This window comes from Astatotilapia calliptera, chromosome 9 (assembly GCF_964374335.1).
Source record: "Astatotilapia calliptera chromosome 9, fAstCal68.1, whole genome shotgun sequence".
Classification (NCBI taxonomy): Eukaryota; Metazoa; Chordata; class Actinopteri; order Cichliformes; family Cichlidae; genus Astatotilapia; species Astatotilapia calliptera.
The window spans coordinates 17,963,257-17,986,468 of record NC_137430.1 but is presented as its reverse complement, the minus strand read 5'-3'; the positions used below and the strand labels follow the sequence as shown (position 1 = coordinate 17,986,468).

Below are 23,212 nucleotides of genomic sequence, written 5' to 3'. Positions count from 1 at the left end.
ATTCAAATTTGCATATTGGGGAATTCGTGGCTTCTAAGTCAACAAGTCATCCGTGTCATATATCTCTAAAAATTCATATTTTAATGATAAATTGTCAACACTTGAAGATTCCCCCATCTCTTCTGAACAAAACGGTGTAAGAATGACCGTTCTAGCTCCTACGGTTAGGAAATTATGGTCATTTGTTTGAGGGGAGTCATCATTATGAGAAATAGACTGCAATGATCCTGTGTCTCTCTGTGCTGCGTGTGTAAAAAGGATGCACCTGTTTTGGAGGGGAAGAGTGCACAGGCTCTCTGATTGGTGGATTCAAATTCAGCAGCTCCCAGGCTGACCTAGAAACTCACTTTTCTCTCCCTGTGTGTGTGTGTGTGTGTGTGTGTGTGTGTGTGTGTGTGTGTGTGTGTGTGACAGAGAGAGAGAGAGAGAGAGAGAAAGGCTTTTAATGGGATGATCTCATTCTAAGATTCAAATTCAATATATTTAGACTGGTTGACTGAATTGGATCTTGTGTGTGTGTCTCTCTGTGCATGTGTGTTTTCTTATGTGTACATATTTGTGATTGTGTGGCTGTTATAGATTTTTTTGCTGATTTTTTTCATTTAACAAGTATAGTTGAGGGAGGTTCAGCATGTTCATCATTTTTTCAGCTGTCCATTTTTGCTTTTCCAATTTTTCTGTTTAAGTTATTACTATTGTGCTAAATCATACCATTTCTGCTATTTTATAAGATTTGTGCCAAATACCGTATTTCTGCCAAATATAGTATTTCTGATTAATTATAGTTTTTTCTACCAAATCATAGTACAGTATTTCTGCTTTTTATAGGGTTTGTGCTTGATAAAGTATTTCTGCTAAATTATAGTATTTCTGCTTTTTATAGTATTTGTGCTAAATTATAGTATTTCTGCCAAATTATAATATTTGTGCTAAAACATAGTCTTAATTTAAAATTACAATATTCATAGTTCATCACAGTGTCTCTGGTAAATCACAATATTTCTGCTCTGTTGTACTATTTTTCTAAATCATAGTGTTTCTGTAATGTTTAAGTATTTTTGGCTAAATATATTCTTTCTGTTATCTTATACTATTTCTCCTAAATTCTTGTATTTTTGAGAAGTTATCATGTTTCTGGTAAGTTACAATATTTCTGCTAAATTCTGCTATGCTATTGTATTTCTGCCAAGTATTATGTTTCCTCTAAGATATTGCAGTTCTGCTAAGTTATTCCATTTTAGCAAACTTCCTTTGCTTCTGCAAAGTTTTTACAATTTCTGCATCTTTTCAGCTTTTTCAGCTACTTTTTGCATACAGCTTCAGCTTTAAGCATCCACACTGCATTTTCGCAGGAAATGCAAATTTTTCTAGTTCTAGTTGCTTCCGTACACTTTTCGCCGTTTAACTACTTCCACAATTTTTGTGCTATTTTCACCGTTCAAACTTTAAACTATTCAGCTATTTTTGCTAATTCCTGCTACGATTTTTGCTATTTTTAACTATTATACTTTTTAAAATATTAAGCTTTTTTCCTTTAATTTGTCCCATTGAAATGAATGGGAAACTTCTGCAATTCTGCTAAATTTTGCCTGTTTTTGAAACTTAACTACTTCCTCATATTTTCACCTAGAACAACCATTCAAATCTTAAAATGTTCACAAATTATTTGGCTATTCAGGTATGATTCAGCTTTTTCAAATCTTCTACTGTTTTACTTTTATGCCTCTTAAAGTTTTGAGTTGCAAAATTGTGATTTTTCACAAAATACATGTGTTGTTATGGTTGCTATGCTCTTGGCTTCCAGTGTGCCACTGAAGGTTTTGCAATTTTCACTTCATGTCCGAACAACTTCCTGCTACTTGCTCAATTTTCACTCAGCTTCCACAAATTATACATCAAAACGTAGGTATTTTTGCTGGCTTTCAGAAAATGTCACCATCATTGTTGTGGGATTTATAGAATTTTTGCAAATCTCCTCAGACTAACACAAGGTCAGAAAACTCTCCATATAAAGTGAATGGAGAGCTTGTTCAAAATCACCGCTGGATTTCTGTAATGAGAGGCATATTCGAATCGTCATATCTCCTTAACGAAGCAAAGTTAAGACATGAGGCTTGTCCCCGAATATCTTCAGACACCCCTGACGCTCACAATTCAAGAATTTCTTTCTCACCTATTACCGTTCTGAAATGAGTTGGACTTGTTTGAGGGTAGGAAATTCGTCCTTCGCTCAGATTTCTTCAGATTTCAAACTGTGGAAATGAACCACTTTTTTCTCTCGTCATAACTTTTTGTTGGATTTCCACAGAGACCTGAAAATTTCCATGATTGTTCACCAAAGCCTGCTGTCTCTTACGGTGAAAGAATGATATTGATACTCCAAATAGATTTCGAGTTAGAAAGCGTTGTTTGAGGGCAAGTCAAGGCAGTTTTTGCTTCGCTCTACTCAGTTATGGTGCATTACAAGTCAAATATCTTTAAAAATTCATATTTTAATGATAAATTGTAAACACTGGAAGATTCCCCCATCTCTTCTGAACAAAACGGTGTAAGAATGACCGCTCTAGCCCCTACGGTTTGGAAATTATGGTCATTTGTTTGAGGGGAGTCCTCACTATGAGAAATAGGCTGCAATAATCCTGTGCCTCTCTGTGCTGCGTGTGTAAAAAGATGCACATGTTTTGGCGGGAAAAAGTACACAGGCTCTCTGATTGGTGGATTCAAATTCAGCAGCTCCCAGGCTGACCTAGAAACTTACTTCTCTCTCCCTGTGCATTTTTTTGCTGATTTTTTCATTTAACAAGTATATTTGAGGGACCCTCAGCATGTTCAGCATTTTTTCAGCTGTCCATTTTGCTTTTCCAATTTTTCTGTTTAACTTATTACTATTGTGCTAAATAATACTATTTCTGCTATTTTATAAGATTTGTGCCTAATATAGTATTTCTGCTAAATTACAATATTTCTGCTTTTTATACTATTTGTTCTAAAACATAGTATTTCTACTAAATGTAGTATTTATGCTTAATCATACTATTTCTGCTTTTTATGGGATTTGTGCCTAATATAGTATTTCTGCTTTTTATAGGATTTTTGCTCAAACATAGTATTTCTACTAAATGTAGTGTTTATGCTTAATCATCCTATTTCTGCTTTTTATAGGATTTGTGCTTAATATAGTATTTCTGCTAAATTATAGTATTTCTGCTTTTTATAGTATTTGTGCTAAAACATAGTATTTCTACTAAATGTAGTATTTATGCTTAATCATAGTATTTCTATATATTTCTGCCAGGTCCCCAGGCAGCCAATCCTCTGTGAGGACTGAGAAATTCAAATTTTCAAATCAGGGCCTGCACGGCTTCCCAGCCAATCATATATGTGTCCTGAGGCATTCAAATTTGCATATTGGGGCCTTCATGGCTTCTAAGCCAGCCAATCATATCTGAGGGCTGAGGAATTCAAATCCACAAATCAGGGCCTGCACAGCTTCCCAGCCAGCCAATCATGTATGTGGGCTCCAGGTATTCAAATTTGCATATTGGGGAATTCGTGGCTTCTAAGTCAACAAGTCATCCATGTCATATATCTCTAAAAATTCATATTTTAATGATAAATTGTCAACACTTGAAGATCCCCCCATCTCTTCTGAACAAAACAGTGTAAGAATGACCGCTCTAGCCCCTATGGTTAGGAAATTATGGTCATTTGTTTGAGGGGAATCCTCACTATGTGAAATAAACTGAAAGAAGCAGGTCTATGTCTCTGTCCTGCGTGTGTAAAAAGATGCACCTGTTTTGGCGGGAAAACGTAAACAGCCTCTCTGATTGGTGGATTCAAATTCAGCAGCTCCCAGGCTGACCTAGAAACTTACTTCTCTCTCCCTGTGTGTGTGTGTGTGTGTGTGTGTGTGTGTGTGTGTGTGTGTGTGTGTGTGTGTGTTTAGTGGGAGAGAGAGGACCCTGCCCTTATTTGACAGCATGTCATTGTAGGATTTAAATTGAACATAGTTAGACTGGTTGACTGGATTAGAGCCTGTGTTTTTGTGTCTCTCTGTGCATTTGTGTTTCAATAAGTTATTACTATTATGCTAAATCATGGTATTTCTGGTACTTTTCGGTACTTGTGCTAAATACAGTATTTCTGCTAAATCATACTATTTCTGCTTTTCATAGGATTTATGCCTAATATAGTATTTCTGCTAAATTATAGTATTTCTGCTTTTTATAGGATTTGTGCCTAACATAGTATTTCTGCTAAATTATAGTATTTCTGCTTTTTATAGGATTTGTGCCTAACATAGTATTTCTGCTAAATTATAGTATTTCTGCTTTTTATACTATTTGTTCTAAATTATAGTATTTCTGCTTTTTATAGGATTTGTGCTTAATATAGTATTTCTGCTAAATTATAGTTTTTCTTCTTTTTATAATATTTGTGCTAAAACATAGTATTTGTACTAAATGTAGTATTTATGCTTAATAATAGTATTTCTATATATTTCTGCCAGGTCCCCAGGCAGCCAATCCTCTGTGAGGACTGAGACATTCAAATTTTCAAATCAGGGCCTGCACAGTTTCCCAGCCAATCAAATAAGTGTCCTGAGGCATTCAAATTTGCATATTGGGGCCTTCGTGGCTTCTAAGCCAGCCAATCATATCTGAGGGCTGAGGAATTCAAATCCACAAATCAGGGCCTGCACGGCTTCCCAGCCAGCCAATCACATATGTGGTCTCAGGCATTCAAATTTGCATATTGGGGAATTCGTGGCTTCTAAGTCAACAAGTCCTCCATGTCATATATCTCTAAAAATTCATATTTTAATATTAAATTGTCAACACTTGAAGATTCCCCCATCTCTTCTGAACAAAACGGTGTAAGAATGACCGTTCTAGCCCCTACGGTTAGGAAATTACGGTCATTTGTTTGAGGGGAGTCGTCACTATGAGAAATAGACTGCAAAAATCCTGTGTCTCTCTGTGCTGCTGCGTGTGTAAACAGATGCACCTGTTTTGGTGGGGAAAAGTGCACAGCCTCTCTGATTGGTGGATTCAAATTCACCAGCTCCCAGGCTGACCTAGAAACTTACTTCTCTCTCCCTGTGTGTGTGTGTGTGTGTGTGTGTGTGTGTGTGTGTGTGTGTGTGTGTGTGTGTGTGTGTGTGTGTGTGTGTGTGACAGAGAGAGAGAGAGAGAGAGAGAGAGAGAGAGAGAGAGGCTTTTAATGGGATGATCTCATTCTAAGATTTAAATTCAATATATTTAGACTGGTTGACTGAATTGGATCTTGTGTGTGGGTTTCTCTGTGCATGTGTGTTTCCTCATGTGTACATATTTGTGATTGTGTGGCTGTAATAATTTTTATTGCAGATTTTTGTCATTTAACAAGTATATTTGAGGGACCCTCAGCATGTTCAGCATTTTTTCAGCTGTCCATTTTGCTTTTCCAATTTTTCTGTTTAACTTATTACTATTGTGCTAAATCATACTATTTCTGCTATTTTATAAGTTTGTGCTTAATATACTATTTCTGCTTTTATAGGATTTGTGCTTAATATAGTATTTGTAATGTTTAAGTATTTTTGGCTAAATATATTCTTTCTGTTATCTTATACTATTTCTCCTAAATTCTTGTATTTTTGAGAAGTTATCATGTTTCTGGTAAGTTACAATATTTCTGCTAAATTCTGCTATGCTATTTCTGCCAAGTATTATGTTTCCTCTAAGATATTGCAGTTCTGCTAAGTTATTCCATTTTAGCAAACTTCTTTTGCTTCTGCAAAGTTTTTACAATTTCTGCAACTTTTCAGCTTTTTCAGCTACTTTTTGCATACAGCTTCAGCTTTAAGCATCCACACTGCATTTTCGCAGGAAATGCAAATTTTTCTAGTTCTTTATACTTTATTCTAGTTGCTTCCGTACACTTTTCGCCGTTTAACTACTTCCACAATTTTTGTGCTATTTTCACCGTTCAAACTTTAAACTATTCAGCTATTTTTGCTAATTCCTGCTACGATTTTTGCTATTTTTAACTATTATACTTTTTAAAATATTAAGCTTTTTTCCTTTAATTTGTCCCATTGAAATGAATGGGAAACTTCTGCAATTCTGCTAAATTTTGCCTGTTTTTGAAACTTAACTACTTCCTCATATTTTCACCTAGAACAACCATTCAAATTTTAAAATGTTCACAAATTATTTGGCTATTCAGGTATGATTCAGCTTTTTCAAATCTTTTACTGTTTTACTTTTATGCCTCTTAAAGTTTTGAGTTGCAAAATTGTGATTTTTCACAAAATACATGTGTTGTTATGGTTGCTATGCTCTTGGCTTCCAGTGTGCCACTGAAGGTTTTGCAATTTTCACTTCATGTCCGAACAACTTCCTGCTACTTGCTCAATTTTCACTCAACTTCCACAAATTATACATCAAAACGTAGGTATTTTTGCTGGCTTTCAGAAAATGTCACCATCATTGTTGTGGGATTTATAGAATTTTTGCAAATCTCCTCAGACTAACACAAGGTCAGAAAACTCTCCATATAAAGTGAATGGAGAGCTTGTTCAAAATCACCGCTGGATTTCTGTAATGAGAGGCATATTCGAATCGTCATATCTCCTTAACGAAGCAAAGTTAAGACATGAGGCTTGTCCCCGAATATCTTCAGACACCCCTGACGCTCACAATTCAAGAATTTCTTTCTCACCTATTACCGTTCTGAAATGAGTTGGACTTGTTTGAGGGTAGGAAATTCGTCCTTCGCTCAGATTTCTTCAGATTTCAAACTGTGGAAATGAACCACTTTTTTCTCTCGTCATAACTTTTTGTTGGATTTCCACAGAGACCTGAAAATTTCCATGATTGTTCACCAAAGCCTGCTGTCTCTTACGGTGAAAGAATGATATCGATACTCCAAATAGATTTCGAGTTAGAAAGCGTTGTTTGAGGGCAAGTCAAGGCAGTTTTTGCTTCGCTCTACTCAGTTATGGTGCATTACAAGTCAAATATCTTTAATAATTCATATTTTAATGATAAATTGTAAACACTGGAAGATTCCCCCATCTCTTCTGAACAAAACGGTGTAAGAATGACCGCTCTAGCCCCTACGGTTTGGAAATTATGGTCATTTGTTTGAGGGGAGTCCTCACTATGAGAAATAGGCTGCAATAATCCTGTGCCTCTCTGTGCTGCGTGTGTAAAAAGAGGCACATGTTTTGGCGGGAAAAAGTACACAGGCTCTCTGATTGGTGGATTCAAATTCAGCAGCTCCCAGGCTGACCTAGAAACTTACTTCTCTCTCCCTGTGCATTTTTTTGCTGATTTTTTCATTTAACAAGTATATTTGAGGGACCCTCAGCATGTTCAGCATTTTTTCAGCTGTCCATTTTGCTTTTCCAATTTTTCTGTTTAACTTATTACTATTGTGCTAAATAATACTATTTCTGCTATTTTATAAGATTTGTGCCTAATATAGTATTTCTGCTAAATTACAATATTTCTGCTTTTTATACTATTTGTGCTAAAACATAGTATTTCTACTAAATGTAGTATTTATGCTTAATCATACTATTTCTGCTTTTTATGGGATTTGTGCCTAATATAGTATTTCTGCTTTTTATAGGATTTTTGCTCAAACATAGTATTTCTACTAAATGTAGTGTTTATGCTTAATCATCCTATTTCTGCTTTTTATAGGATTTGTGCTTAATATAGTATTTCTGCTAAATTATAGTATTTCTGCTTTTTATAGTATTTGTGCTAAAACATAGTATTTCTACTAAATGTAGTATTTATGCTTAATCATAGTATTTCTATATATTTCTGCCAGGTCCCCAGGCAGCCAATCCTCTGTGAGGACTGAGAAATTCAAATTTTCAAATCAGGGCCTGCACGGCTTCCCAGCCAATCATATATGTGTCCTGAGGCATTCAAATTTGCATATTGGGGCCTTCATGGCTTCTAAGCCAGCCAATCATATCTGAGGGCTGAGGAATTCAAATCCACAAATCAGGGCCTGCACAGCTTCCCAGCCAGCCAATCATGTATGTGGGCTCCAGGTATTCAAATTTGCATATTGGGGAATTCGTGGCTTCTAAGTCAACAAGTCATCCATGTCATATATCTCTAAAAATTCATATTTTAATGATAAATTGTCAACACTTGAAGATTCCCCCATCTCTTCTGAACAAAACGGTGTAAGAATGACCGCTCTAGCCCCTATGGTTAGGAAATTATGGTCATTTGTTTGAGGGGAATCCTCACTATGTGAAATAAACTGAAAGAAGCAGGTCTATGTCTCTGTGCTGCGTGTGTAAAAAGATGCACCTGTTTTGGCGGGAAAACGTAAACAGCCTCTCTGATTGGTGGATTCAAATTCAGCAGCTCCCAGGCTGACCTAGAAACTTAGTCCTCTCTCCCTGTGTGTGTGTGTGTGTGTGTGTGTGTGTGTGTGTGTGTGTGTGTGTGTGTGTTTAGTGGGAGAGAGAGGACCCTGCCCTTATTTGACAGCATGTCATTGTAGGATTTAAATTGAACATAGTTAGACTGGTTGACTGGATTAGAGCCTGTGTTTGTGTGTCCCTCTGTGCATTTGTGTTTCAATAAGTTATTACTATTCTGCTAAATCATAGTATTTCTGGTACTTTTCGGTACTTGTGCTAAATACAGTATTTCTGCTAAATCATACTATTTCTGCTTTTCATAGGATTTATGCCTAATATAGTATTTCTGCTAAATTATAGTATTTCTGCTTTTTATAGGATTTGTGCCTAACATAGTATTTCTGCTAAATTATAGTATTTCTGCTTTTTATAGGATTTGTGCTTAATATAGTATTTCTGCTAAATTATAGTTTTTCTTCTTTTTATAATATTTGTGCTAAAACATAGTATTTCTATATATTTCTGCCAGGTCCCCAGGCAGCCAATCCTCTGTGAGGACTGAGACATTCAAATTTTCAAATCAGGGCCTGCACAGTTTCCCAGCCAATCAAATAAGTGTCCTGAGGCATTCAAATTTGCATATTGGGGCCTTCGTGGCTTCTAAGCCAGCCAATCATATCTGAGGGCTGAGGAATTCAAATCCACAAATCAGGGCCTGCACGGCTTCCCAGCCAGCCAATCACATATGTGGTCTCAGGCATTCAAATTTGCATATTGGGGAATTCGTGGCTTCTAAGTCAACAAGTCATCCATGTCATATATCTCTAAAAATTCATATTTTAATATTAAATTGTCAACACTTGAAGATTCCCCCATCTCTTCTGAACAAAACGGTGTAAGAATGACCGTTCTAGCCCCTACGGTTAGGAAATTACGGTCATTTGTTTGAGGGGAGTCGTCACTATGAGAAATAGACTGCAAAAATCCTGTGTCTCTCTGTGCTGCTGCGTGTGTAAACAGATGCACCTGTTTTGGTGGGGAAAAGTGCACAGCCTCTCTGATTGGTGGATTCAAATTCACCAGCTCCCAGGCTGACCTAGAAACTTACTTCTCTCTCCCTGTGTGTGTGTGTGTGTGTGTGTGTGTGTGTGTGTGTGTGTGTGTGTGTGTGTGTGTGTGTGTGTGTGTGACAGAGAGAGAGAGAGAGAGAGAGAGAGAAAGGCTTTTAATGGGATGATCTCATTCTAAGATTTAAATTCAATATATTTAGACTGGTTGACTGAATTGGATCTTGTGTGTGGGTCTCTCTGTGCATGTGTGTTTCCTCATGTGTACATATTTGTGATTGTGTGGCTGTAATAAATTTTTTTGCAGATTTTTGTCATTTAACAAGTATATTTGAGGGACCCTCAGCATGTTCAGCATTTTTTCAGCTGTCCATTTTGCTTTTCCAATTTTTCTGTTTAACTTATTACTATTGTGCTAAATCATACTATTTCTGCTATTTTATAAGATTTGTGCTTAATATACTATTTCTGCTTTTATAGGATTTGTGCTTAATATAGTATTTCTGCTAAATGTAGTATTTATGCTTAATCATACTATTTCTGCTTTTCATAGTATTTGTGCTTAATATAGTATTTCTGCTAAATTTAGTATTTCTGATTAATTATAGTTTTTCTACTAAATCATAGTACAGTATTTCTGCTTTTTATGGGATTTGTGCTAAAACAAAGTATTTCTACTAAATGTAGTATTTGTGCTTAATCATACCATTTCTGCTTTTTATAGGATTTGTGCTTAATATAGTATTTCTGCTAAATCATAGTATTTCTGCCAAATTATAATATTTGTGCTAAAACATAGTCTCAATTTAAAATTACAATATTCATAGTTCATCACAGTGTCTCTGGTAAATCACAATATTTCTGCTCTGTTGTACTATTTTTCTAAATCATAGTGTTTCTGTAATGTTTAAGTATTTTTGGCTAAATATATTCTTTCTGTTATCTTATACTATTTCTCCTAAATTCTTGTATTTTTGAGAAGTTATCATGTTTCTGGTAAGTTACAATATTTCTGCTAAATTCTGCTATGCTATTGTATTTCTGCCAAGTATTATGTTTCCTCTAAGATATTGCAGTTCTGCTAAGTTATTCCATTTTAGCAAACTTCTTTTGCTTCTGCAAAGTTTTTACAATTTCTGCAACTTTTCAGCTTTTTCAGCTACTTTTTGCATACAGCTTCAGCTTTAAGCATCCACACTGCATTTTCGCAGGAAATGCAAATTTTTCTAGTTATTAGTGTGAATGCTTGAAAAGCATTCACAGTATTGTTATTCTAATCTTTATTAGTGTGAATGCTTGAAAAGCATTCACAGTATTGTTCTTCTAATCTTTATTATTATATTTTATTCTGTATTCCGTACGTTTTTTGAAAGCCTACTCCTTCAAAACCGTTCAACTTAGAAAAACCATTCAAACATTGTTAGATTCCTATTATTTTGGACAACATTGCTTCTATTTTTCTCATTTTTAACATTTATATTTTTAATTTTATTCAACTTTATTCAACAAAAATTTCCCATGTATTTCAATGGGGAGACCCTTCAAATTCTCATTCAACTTACTCATTTTTAAACTCTTACTACTTCAACATACGTTCACATAGAGCCACCATTCAAACTTTAAAACGAAGACAAGACATTCAACTATTCAACTTGTATTTATCTTTTCAATATCTATTATACTTTTTCTTCAGTTCCAGTTTAAGTTTCATGATGTTTTTTCACCCGTTTCAGAGTTTATAATGGGTGTGTATGGGACGGAATGTTGGGGCTAGAGTGAGGCAGCTCAACTGCTAGAGTGAGAGGAGCAAAAAAATTAATCTTAAAATCTTTTTTAAAACTGCTGCTGTGTCCGCAGCGTTTGCTCTACAGGTATGATTTTACCCTCAAAACGTAGCCATGGCTGTCCTCTTTCATCCAATGTGTTTACTATTGTACTAGGTGTTATGGTTCTTTCATAAATGTCACCAATGCACAGCCTCCTCCTTCCAACTCTTCCATAGACTCTAATGTTAAAATGGCTCAGAAGGTTCGTTTGAAAATCAGAAGAGCATGGTGTCTTTCCACTGTCACCACGTCCATATAATAAGCTCCACAGGCATGAAAACTGAGAATTAGGTAGACTAGACATTGCTGTCGCTCACGGTGAAAGAATTTTGTCAATACGACTTTTACTTTTCATTTGGGAGCGATTTGTTTCGGCCTGACTTTTCTGTTCATTTTAAGTAGCAAAAGTGAGGTGCATGTCTGTGTGCGTGTGTATGGAGCCATTGGGTGCGGTCACTATAGCAACCAGGCTCACACCTGCCTGCTTAACGAGCTCTGCCTGCCACTGTACCAAGATTCATCTTAAACACTTCTCTTTCAACTGCTGCTGTGTCCACAGTGTTACAGCCATCATTTTACCCTCAAAACGTCGCCATCGTTGTTCTCTTTCCAACATCTTGTCTTTCAAAGCTCAGAGATGTAAACTTTTTAAACTGTGTGGGTCCAAGTGGAGGGATCACATTTTAGTCATTCAGTGATTCAAAGAATATGACCTTTTAATATTCTTTCAGATGTTTTCTGACTCTAAATGTTCTTTTCTCATTTCTTAGGTTTTTCTAATTTACAATTAAAACATTTTCAGCTTTTTTCCAACTTCTTCTTCTGTGTAACCTTCAGCTTTTAGCAGTTCAGCACTTTTGTTTTCAGGTTAAATTCGGGTTGTTTTTTTTTATCTCATTCAAGATTTTTAACTTAAATTCAGTAATTAATTCATTTCAGTGCATACATTCAGATTCAAGCATTCACACTGCAGTTTCTTCAGAAAATGCACTTTCTAGTTATTAGTGTGAATGCTTGAAAAGCATTCACAGTATTGTTGTTGTAATCTTTATTCTATTTTATTATTATTCTGTATTCCGTACGTTTTTTGTAATCTATCTCCTTCAAAACCGTTCAACTTAGAAAAACCATTCAAACACCGTTAGATTCCTATTCTTTTGGACAACATTGCTTCTATTTTTCTCATTTTTAACATTTATATTTTTAATTTTATTCAACTTTTTTCAACAAAAATTTATAATGTATTTCAATGGGGAGACCCTTCAAATTCTCATTCAACTTCCTCCTCTTTAAACTGTATCTACTTCCACATACATTGACATAGAGCCACCATTCAAACTTTAAAACGAAGACAAGACATTCAACTATTCAACTTGTATTTATCTTTTCAATATCTATTATACTTTTTCTTCAGTTCCAGTTTAAGTTTCATGATGTTTTTTCACCCGTTTCAGAGTTTATAATGGGTGTGTATGGGACGGAATGTTGGGGCTAGAGTGAGGCAGCTCAACTGCTAGAGTGAGAGGAGCAAAAAAATTAATCTTAAAATCTTTTTTAAAACTGCTGCTGTGTCCGCAGCGTTTGCTCTACAGGTATGATTTTACCCTCAAAACGTAGCCATGGCTGTCCTCTTTCATCCAATGTGTTTACTATTGTCCTAGGTGTTACGGTTCTTTCATAAATGTCACCAATGCACAGCCTCCTCCCTCCAACTCTTCCATAGACTCTAATGTTAAAATGGCTCAGAAGGTTCGTTTGAAAATCAGAAGAGCATGGTGTCTTTACACTGTCACCACGTCCATATAATAAACTCCACAGGCATGAAAACTGAGAATTTGGTAGACTAGACATGGCTGTCGCTCACGGTGAAAGAATTTTGTCAGTACGACTTTTACTTTTCATTTGGGAACGATTTGTTTCGGCCTGACTTTTCTGTTCATTTTAAGCAGCAAAAGTGAGGCGCATGTCTGTGTACGTGTGTATGGAGCCATTGGGTGCGGTCACTATAGCAACCAGGCTCACACCTGCCTGCTTAACGAGCTCTGCCTGCCACTGTACCAAGATTCATCTTAAGCACTTCTCTTTCAACTGCTGCTGTGTCCAGAGTGTTACAGCCATCATTTTACCCTCAAAACGTATCCATCGTTCTTCTCTTTCCAACAGCGTGTCTTTCAAAGCTCAGAGATGTAAACCTTTAAAACTGTGTGGATCCAAGTGGAGGGATCACATTTGAGTCATTCAGTGATTCAAAGAATATGACCTTTTAATATTCTTTCAGATGTTTTCTGACTCTAAATGTTCTTTTCTCATTTCTTAGGGTTTTCTAATTTACAATTAAAACATTTTCAGCTTTTTTCCAACTTCTTCTTCTGTGTAACCTTCAGCTTTTAGCAGTTCAGCACTGTTGTTTTCAGGTTAAATTCGGGTTGTTTTTTTTATCTCATTCAAGATTTTTAACTTAAATTCAGTAATTAATTCATTTCAGTGCATACATTCAGATTCAAGCATTCACACTGCAGTTTCTTCAGAAAATGCACTTTCTAGTTATTAGTGTGAATGCTTGAAAAGCATTCACAGTATTGTTCTTCTAATCTTTATTCTTATATTTTATTATCTATTCCGTACGTTTTTTGAAAGCCTACTCCTTCAAAACCGTTCAACTTAGAAAAACCATTCAAACACCATTAGATTCCTATTCTTTTGGACACTGTTGCTTGTATTTTTCTCATTTTTAACATTTATATTTTTAATTTTATTCAACTTTATTCAACAAAAATTTCCCATGTATTTCAATGGGGAGACCCTTCAAATTCTCATTCAACTTACTCATTTTTAAACTCTTACTACTTCAACATACGTTCACATAGAGCCACCATTCAAACTTTAAAACGAAGACAAGACATTCAACTATTCAACTTGTATTTATCTTTTCAATATCTATTATACTTTTTCTTCAGTTCCAGTTTAAGTTTCATGATGTTTTTTCACCCGTTTCAGAGTTTATAATGGGTGTGTATGGGACGGAATGTTGGGGCTACAGTGAGGCAGCTCAACTGCTAGAGTGAGAGGAGCAAAAAAATTAATCTTAAAATCTTTTTTAAAACTGCTGCTGTGTCCGCAGCGTTTGCTCTACAGGTATGATTTTACCCTCAAAACGTAGCCATGGCTGTCCTCTTTCATCCAATGTGTTTACTATTGTACTAGGTGTTATGGTTCTTTCATAAATGTCACCAATGCACAGCCTCCTCCCTCCAACTCTTCCATAGACTCTAATGTTAAAATGGCTCAGAAGGTTCGTTTGAAAATCAGAAGAGCATGGTGTCTTTCCACTGTCACCACGTGCATATAATAAACTCCACAGACATGAAAACTGAGAATTTGGTAGACTAGACATTGCTGTCGCTCACAGTGAAAGAATTTTGTCAATACGACTTTTACTTTTCATTTGGGAACGATTTGTTTCGGCCTGACTTTTCTGTTCATTTTAAGCAGCAAAAGTGAGGTGCATGTCTGTGTGCGTGTGTATGGAGCCATTGGGTGCGGTCACTATAGCAACCAGGCTCACACCTGCCTGCTTAACAAGCTCTGCCTGCCACTCTGCCAAGATTCATCTTAAACACTTCTCTTTCAACTGCTGCTGTGTCCACAGTGTTACAGCCATCATTTTACCCTCAAATTGTCGCCATTATTGTTCTCTTTCCAACACCGTATCTTTCAAAGCTCAGGCATTTAAACTTTTTAAACTGTGTGGATCAAAGTGGAGGGATCACATTTGAGTCATTCAGTGATTCAAAGAATATGACCTTTTAATATTCATTCAGATGTTTTCTGACTCTAAATGTTCTTTTCTCATTTCTTAGGGTTTTCTAATTTACATTTAAAACATTTTCAGTTTTTTTCCAACTCCTTCTTCTGTGTAACCTTCAGCTTTTAGCAGTTCAGCACCTTTGTTTTCAGGTTAAATTCATTTTTTTTTTTTTTTTAATCTCATTCAATATTTTTAACTCAAAATTCAGCAATTAATTCATTTCAGTGCATACATTCAGATTCAAGCATTCACACTGCAGTTTCTTCAGAAAATGCACTTTCTAGTTATATTTTATTTTTCCGTACGTTTTTTGAAAGCCTACTCCTTCAAAACCGTTCAACTTAGAAAAACCATTCAAACATCGTTAGATTCCTATTCTTTTGGACAACATTGCTTCTATTTTTCTCATTTTTAACATTTATATTTTTAATTTTATTCAACTTTATTCAACAAAAATTTATAATGTATTTCAATGGGGAGACCCTTCAAATTCTCATTCAACTTACTCATTTTTAAACTCTTACTACTTCCACATACATTGACATAGAGCCACCATTCAAACTTTAAAACGAAGACAAGACATTCAACTATTCAACTTGTATTTATCTTTTCAATATCTATTATACTTTTTCTTCAGTTCCAGTTTAAGTTTCATGATGTTTTTTCACCCGTTTCAGAGTTTATAATGGGTGTGTATGGGACGGAATGTTGGGGCTAGAGTGAGACAGTTCAACTGCTAGAGTGAGAGGAGCGAAAAAATTAATCTTAAAATATTTTTTAAAACTGCTGCTGTGTCCGCAGCGTTTGCTCTACAGGTATGATTTTACCCTCAAAACGTAGCCATCGCTGTCCTCTTTCATCCAATGTGTTTACTATTGTCCTAGGTGTTATGGTTCTTTCATAAATGTCACCAATGCACAGCCTCCTCCCTCCAACTCTTCCATAGACTCTAATGTTAAAATGGCTCAGAAGGTTCGTTTGAAAATCAGAAGAGCATGGTGTCTTTCCACTGTCACCACGTCCATATAATAAACTCCACAGGCATGAAAACTGAGAATTCAGTAGACTAGAAGCTGCTGTCGCTCACGGTGAAAGAATTTTGTCAATACGACTTTTACTTTTCATTTGGGAACGATTTGTTTCGGCCTGACTTTTCTGTTCATTTTAAGCAGCAAAAGTGAGGCGCATGTCTGTGTACGTGTGTATGGAGCCATTGGGTGCGGTCACTATAGCAACCAGGCTCACACCTGCCTGCTTAACGAGCTCTGCCTGCCACTGTACCAAGATTCATCTTAAGCACTTCTCTTTCAACTGCTGCTGTGTCCACAGTGTTACAGCCATCATTTTACCCTCAAATTGTCGCCATTATTGTTCTCTTTCCAACACCGTATCTTTCAAAGCTCAGGCATTTAAACTTTTTAAACTGTGTGTATCAAAGTGGAGGGATCACATTTGAGTCATTCAGTGATTCAAAGAATATGACCTTTTAATATTCATTCAGATGTTTTCTGACTCTAAATGTTCTTTTCTCATTTCTTAGGGTTTTCTAATTTACATTTAAAACATTTTCAGTTTTTTTCCAACTCCTTCTTCTGTGTAACCTTCAGCTTTTAGCAGTTCAGCACCTTTGTTTTCAGGTTAAATTCGTTTTTTTTTTTGTTTTTTTTTAATCTCATTCAATATTTTTAACTCAAAATTCAGCAATTAATTCATTTCAGTGCATACATTCAGATTCAAGCATTCACACTGCAGTTTCTTCAGAAAATGCACTTTCTAGTTATTATTATTATTAGTGTGAATGCTTGAAAAGCATTCACAGTATTGTTATTCTAATCTTTATTATTATTATATTTTATTTTTCCGTACGTTTTTTGAAAGCCTACTCCTTCAAAACCGTTCAACTTAGAAAAACCATTCAAACACCGTTAGATTCCTATTCTTTTGGACAACATTGCTTCTATTTTTCTCATTTTTAACATTTATATTTTTAATTTTATTCAACTTTTTTCAACAAAAATTTATAATGTATTTCAATGGGGAGACCCTTCAAATTCTCATTCAACTTACTCATTTTTAAACTCTTACTACTTCCACATACGTTGACATAGAGCCACCATTCAAACTTTAAAACGAAGACAAGACATTCAACTATTCAACTTGTATTTATCTTTTCAATATCTATTATACTTTTTCTTCAGTTCCAGTTTAAGTTTCATGATGTTTTTTCACCCGTTTCAAAGTTTATAATGGGTGTGTATGGGACGGAATGTTGGGGCTAGAGTGAGACAGCTCAACTGCTAGAGTGAGAGGAGCAAAAAAATTAATCTTAAAATCTTTTTTAAAACTGCTGCTGTGTCCGCAGCGTTTGCTCTACAGGTATGATTTTACCCTCAAAACGTAGCCATCGCTGTCCTCTTTCATCCAATGTGTTTACTATTGTCCTAGGTGTTATGGTTCTTTCATAAATGTCACCAATGCACAGCCTCCTCCCTCCAACTCTTCCATAGACTCTAATGTTAAAATGGCTCAGAAGGTTCGTTTGAAAATCAGAAGAGCATGGTGTCTTTCCACTGTCACCACGTCCATATAATAAGCTCCACAGACATGAAAACTGAGAATTAGGTAGACTAGACATTGCTGTCGCTCACGGTGAAAGAATTTTGTCAATACGACTTTTACTTTTCATTTGGGAACGATTTGTTTCGGCCTGACTTTTCTGTTCATTTTAAGCAGCAAAAGTGAGGCGCATGTCTGTGTACGTGTGTATGGAGCCCTTGGGTGCGGTCACTATAGCAACCAGGCTCACACCTGCCTGCTTAACGAGCTCTGCCTGCCACTGTACCAAGATTCATCTTAAGCACTTCTCTTTCAACTGCTGCTGTGTCCACAGTGTTAAAGCCATCATTTTACCCTCAAAACGTCGCCATCGTTGTTCTCTTTCCAACACTGTTTTTCAAAGCTCAGACTTTTACATTTTTTAAACTGTGTGGATCCAAGCAGAGGGATCACATTTTAGTCATTCAGTGATTCAAAGAATATGACCTTTTAATATTCATTCAGATGTTTTCTGACTCTAAATGTTCTTTTCTCATTTCTTAGGGTTTTCTAATTTACATTTAAAACATTTTCAGTTTTTTTCCAACTTCTTCTTCTGTGTAACCTTCAGCTTTTAGCAGTTCAGCACCTTTGTTTTCAGGTTAAATTTGGTTGTTTTTTTTTTGTTGTTTTTTTAATTTCATTCAAAATTCAGCAATTAATTCATTTCAGTGCATACATTCAGATTCAAGCATTCACACTGCAGTTTCTTCAGAAAATGCACTTTCTAGTTATTAGTGTGAATGCTTGAAAAGCATTCACAGTATTGTTGTTGTAATCTTTATTATTATTATTATATTTTATTCTGTATTCCGTACGTTTTTTGTAATCCTACTCCTTCAAAACCGTTCAACTTAGAAAAACCATTCAAACACCGTTAGATTCCTATTCTTTTGGACAACACTGCTTCCATTTTTCATATTTTTAACATTTATATTTTTAATTTTATTCAACTTTATTCAACAAAAATTTATAATGTATTTCAATGGGGAGACCCTTCAAATCCTCATTCAACTTACTCATTTTTAAACTCTTACTACTTCCACATACATTGACATAGAGCCACCATTCAAACTTTAAAACGAAGACAAGACATTCAACTATTCAACTTGCATTTATCTTTTCAATATCTATTATACTTTTTCTTCAGTTCCAGTTTAAGTTTCATGATGTTTTTTCACCCGTTTCAGAGTTTATAATGGGTGTGTATGGGACGGAATGTTGGGGCTAGAGTGAGACAGCTCAACTGCTAGAGTGAGAGGAGCAAAAAAATTAATCTTAAAATCTTTTTTAAAACTGCTGCTGTGTCCACAGCGTTTGCTCTACAGGTATGATTTTACCCTCAAAACGTAGCCATGGCGGTCCTCTTTCATCCAATGTGTTTACTATTGTACTAGGTGTTATGGTTCTTTCATAAATGTCACCAATGCACAGCCTCCTCCCTCCAACTCTTCCATAGACTCTAATGTTAAAATGGCTCAGAAGGTTCGTTTGAAAATCAGAAGAGCATGGTGTCTTTCCACTGTCACCACGTCCATATAATAAACTCCACAGGCATGAAAACTGAGAATTCGGTAGACTAGAAGCTGCTGTCGCTCACGGTGAAAGAATTTTGTCAATACGACTTGTACTTTTAATTTGGGAACGATTTGTTTCGGCCTGACTTTTCTGTTCATTTTAAGCAGCAAAAGTGAGGTGCATGTCTGTGTCGTGTGTATGGAGCCATTGGGTGCAGTCACTATAGCAACCAGGCTCACACCTGCCTGCTTAACGAGCTCTGCCTGCCACTGTACCAAGATTCATCTTAAGCACTTCTCTTTCAACTGCTGCTGTGTCCACAGTGTTAAAGCCATCATTTTACGCTCAAAACGTCGCCATCGTTGTTCTTTTTCCAACATCTTGTCTTTCAAAGCTCAGAGATGTAAACTTTTTAAACTGTGTGGATCAAAGTGGAGGGATCACATTTGAGTCATTCAGTGATTCAAAGAATATGACCTTTTAATATTCATTCAGATGTTTTCTGACTCTAAATGTTCTTTTCTCATTTCTTAGGTTTTTCTAATTTACAATTAAAACATTTTCAGTTTTTTTCCAACTCCTTCTTCTGTGTAACCTTCAGCTTTTAGCAGTTCAGCACCTTTGTTTTCAGGTTAAATTCGTTTTTTTTTTTTGTTTTTTTTTAATCTCATTCAATATTTTTAACTCAAAATTCAGCAATTAATTCATTTCAGTGCATACATTCAGATTCAAGCATTCACACTGCAGTTTCTTCAGAAAATGCACTTTCTAGTTATTATATTTTATTCTGTATTCCGTACGTTTTTTGTAATCCTACTCCTTCAAAACCGTTCAACTTAGAAAAACCATTCCAACACCGTTAGATTCCTATTCTTTTGGACAACACTGCTTCCATTTTTCATATTTTTAACATTTATATTTTTAATTTTATTCAACTTTATTCAACAAAAATTTATAATGTATTTCAATGGGGAGACCCTTCAAATCCTCATTCAACTTACTCATTTTTAAACTCTTACTACTTCCACATACATTGACATAGAGCCACCATTCAAACTTTAAAACGAAGACAAGACATTCAACTATTCAACTTGCATTTATCTTTTCAATATCTATTATACTTTTTCTTCAGTTCCAGTTTAAGTTTCATGATGTTTTTTCACCCGTTTCAGAGTTTATAATGGGTGTGTATGGGACGGAATGTTGGGGCTAGAGTGAGGCAGCTCAACTGCTAGAGTGAGAGGAGCAAAAAAAATAATCTTAAAATCTTTTTTAAAACTGCTGCTGTGTCCGCAGCGTTTGCTCTACAGGTATGATTTTACCCTCAAAACGTAGCCATGGCTGTCCTCTTTCATCCAATGTGTTTACTATTGTACTAGGTGTTATGGTTCTTTCATAAATGTCACCAATGCACAGCCTCCTCCCTCCAACTCTTCCATAGACTCTAATGTTAAAATGGCTCAGAAGGTTCGTTTGAAAATCAGAAGAGCATGGTGTCTTTCCACTGTCACCACGTCCATATAATAAACTCCACAGACATGAAAACTGAGAATTTGGTAGACTAGACATTGCTGTCGCTCACAGTGAAAGAATTTTGTCAATACGACTTTTACTTTTCATTTGGGAACGATTTGTTTCGGCCTGACTTTTCTGTTCATTTTAAGCAGCAAAAGTGAGGTGCATGTCTGTGTCCGTGTGTATGGAGCCATTGGGTGCGGTCACTATAGCAACCAGGCTCACACCTGCCTGCTTAACGAGCTCTGCCTGCCACTCTGCCAAGATTCATCTTAAACACTTCTCTTTCAACTGCTGCTGTGTCCACAGTGTTACAGCCATCATTTTACCCTCAAAACGTCGCCATCGTTGTTCTTTTTCCAACATCTTGTCTTTCAAAGCTCAGAGATGTAAACTTTTTAAACTGTGTGGGTCCAAGTGGAGGGATCACATTTTAGTCATTCAGTGATTCAAAGAATATGACCTTTTAATATTCTTTCAGATGTTTTCTGACTCTAAATGTTCTTTTCTCATTTCTTAGGTTTTTCTAATTTGCAATTAAAACATTTTCAGCTTTTTTCCAACTTCTTCTTCTGTGTAACCTTCAGCTTTTAGCAGTTCAGCACTTTTGTTTTCAGGTTAAATTCGGGGTTTTTTTTTATCTCATTCAAAATTTTTAACTTAAATTCAGTAATTATTTCATTTCAATGCATACATTCAGATTCAAGCATTCACACTGCAGTTTCTTCAGAAAATGCACTTTCTAGTTAAACATAAGCTGCAGCAACCACTGCTGAGTTATGTCCAACTATGCGAGTCAGCTCAAGTCTGAGTGGGGCAACGATTGCACATCTGTTTACGTCATTCTTTTATGATCACTGGAACCATGCATTTGTCCTTCAGCTGTACTCCAAGTGTACTCCAACAAAATATAACAGGAAAGACTTCTTATCCATTGCGTCCACAGCTTTCCGTGTCCGCAAGCGAGTATGCTTCCGACCTCGATGTGGGACGCACGATGAGAGGCTCCATCCACAGTGACTACCACTGTACCTCAATGCTTTATTAACAGTCTGGGCTCTATCAAAACAACCACTTCTGGTAAGATTTCACACAATTTGCAACACTAGAAGCTGGAAAATCCTAATACAATACATGGCTCATCTAGCAGGCGTCTGAATGTGTGTACGCAAATTAACCGTGGCTGACCTCTACGCGGCACAATCCACTCAGCAAGTTCATTTACACCCATGACCAAAGTATTTTGGCCCAATCAGACCCTCCACCAACATACACTAATGGCGTGTCACAGTCTTGATTTACTTGAGAATGCCTCGTCTGCATTGGACAGGCATAGCTGTGGACACCCGGCCCCTTCGGCATTGACACTCCTGGCCGAGATCCCTGGCATCCACAGCTTCCTGATTGCCAGCTGTCCTTGTCCTACTCTGTCTGTCAAATCCCAGTAACTGAGAAATAAACAAACAGTAAACAAAAGGGCCTAGTTTAGCACCATTGCCCACCACAGCATGACAACAGGTTTGCCACTCTCGCTGCCTGCCAGTGCTAACAGAGCCATGCACTTGAGGAAAATGAGTTGGAAGCTTTTCCCTATCTTGAAAGCACTCATGTAGGCATTGTAATCAGTGTCAGTGGGTTTGATATCCAGCCCCAAGACAAATAGCATCAGGCAAACCAAGAATGAAGAAAAGCTTGATTTAATGTCCCAACAGCATGAGCTTCTGCTTCTTAGATTGAGCAGAAACTCCTCACAGCACTGCTGAGGGTAAAAGCTTTGTGTCAAAATGTCTCCAGTTCCCCCCTCTTTCTTATTGTCTCAGCCTGTGGACATCTGCTTGCTACAGACACAAATTCCCCTAAAGTTAAGACACACTAGCCACCAAGAGAACACAGGACTATTAATAGGCTTCCTGCTCGTAAAAGAGATGTGGCTCATGTGGATGTGGATCAGGTTTTTTGGAGGGGAGTTTGATATACATGTAATACAATATTAGTTCAATTGTGATGCACCGTCAGAGGCCCCCCTCTATGAAAATCTGCATGAAATCACTGTCTGGGCAAGGTCGTAAATCACCAATGATGTTGTTTATTATTGCAGTACAGTTTTATGGAGGGCGGGCACTTTGCTGGGACGTCCCAGAGAGGAATGCCCAACATGGGATCTGCAAGGTAGTGGTGCCTTTTATTTCTACAAGGATGTGGGTGGAAGTTCAGTGAAGATCTGGGCTCTTGAGAATTACGTGGTTACTGTTAAGACTGATTAAAGTACTGTGAAACCTACATGTAACAGCCGGGCCATACATCGCCCTGCAAAGGTTGGTAGAACTCGCCAGACATTAAAGACCCGATAGAGGACTTTAAACCAGATGAGTGACACGAGCCAAACAGACACAATCTGGCTCTTGTTTTTATTCCCGTCTGTTTTGTCCAAGCAGCCAGAATGGCTGGCCGACACTCTCAACACCCACTTTTTCTTTCTCAAAATGTCTGGTCTGGTTGTGTC

General features: G+C 36.5%; 1 long non-coding RNA gene across 1 annotated transcript in view; it reads left to right on the top strand.

The window, feature by feature from the left end:
* The window catches only part of LOC145430938 (uncharacterized), a 42,582-nt gene extending 19,704 nt beyond the window's left edge, over positions 1-22,878 (top strand). Inside the window, exons 2-3 of the long non-coding RNA XR_013911277.1 lie at positions 21,656-21,789; positions 22,808-22,878. This is a non-coding gene — a long non-coding RNA (uncharacterized LOC145430938). The remainder of the gene's footprint in view (positions 1-21,655; positions 21,790-22,807) is intronic.
* Positions 22,879-23,212: the final 334 nt, after the last annotated feature.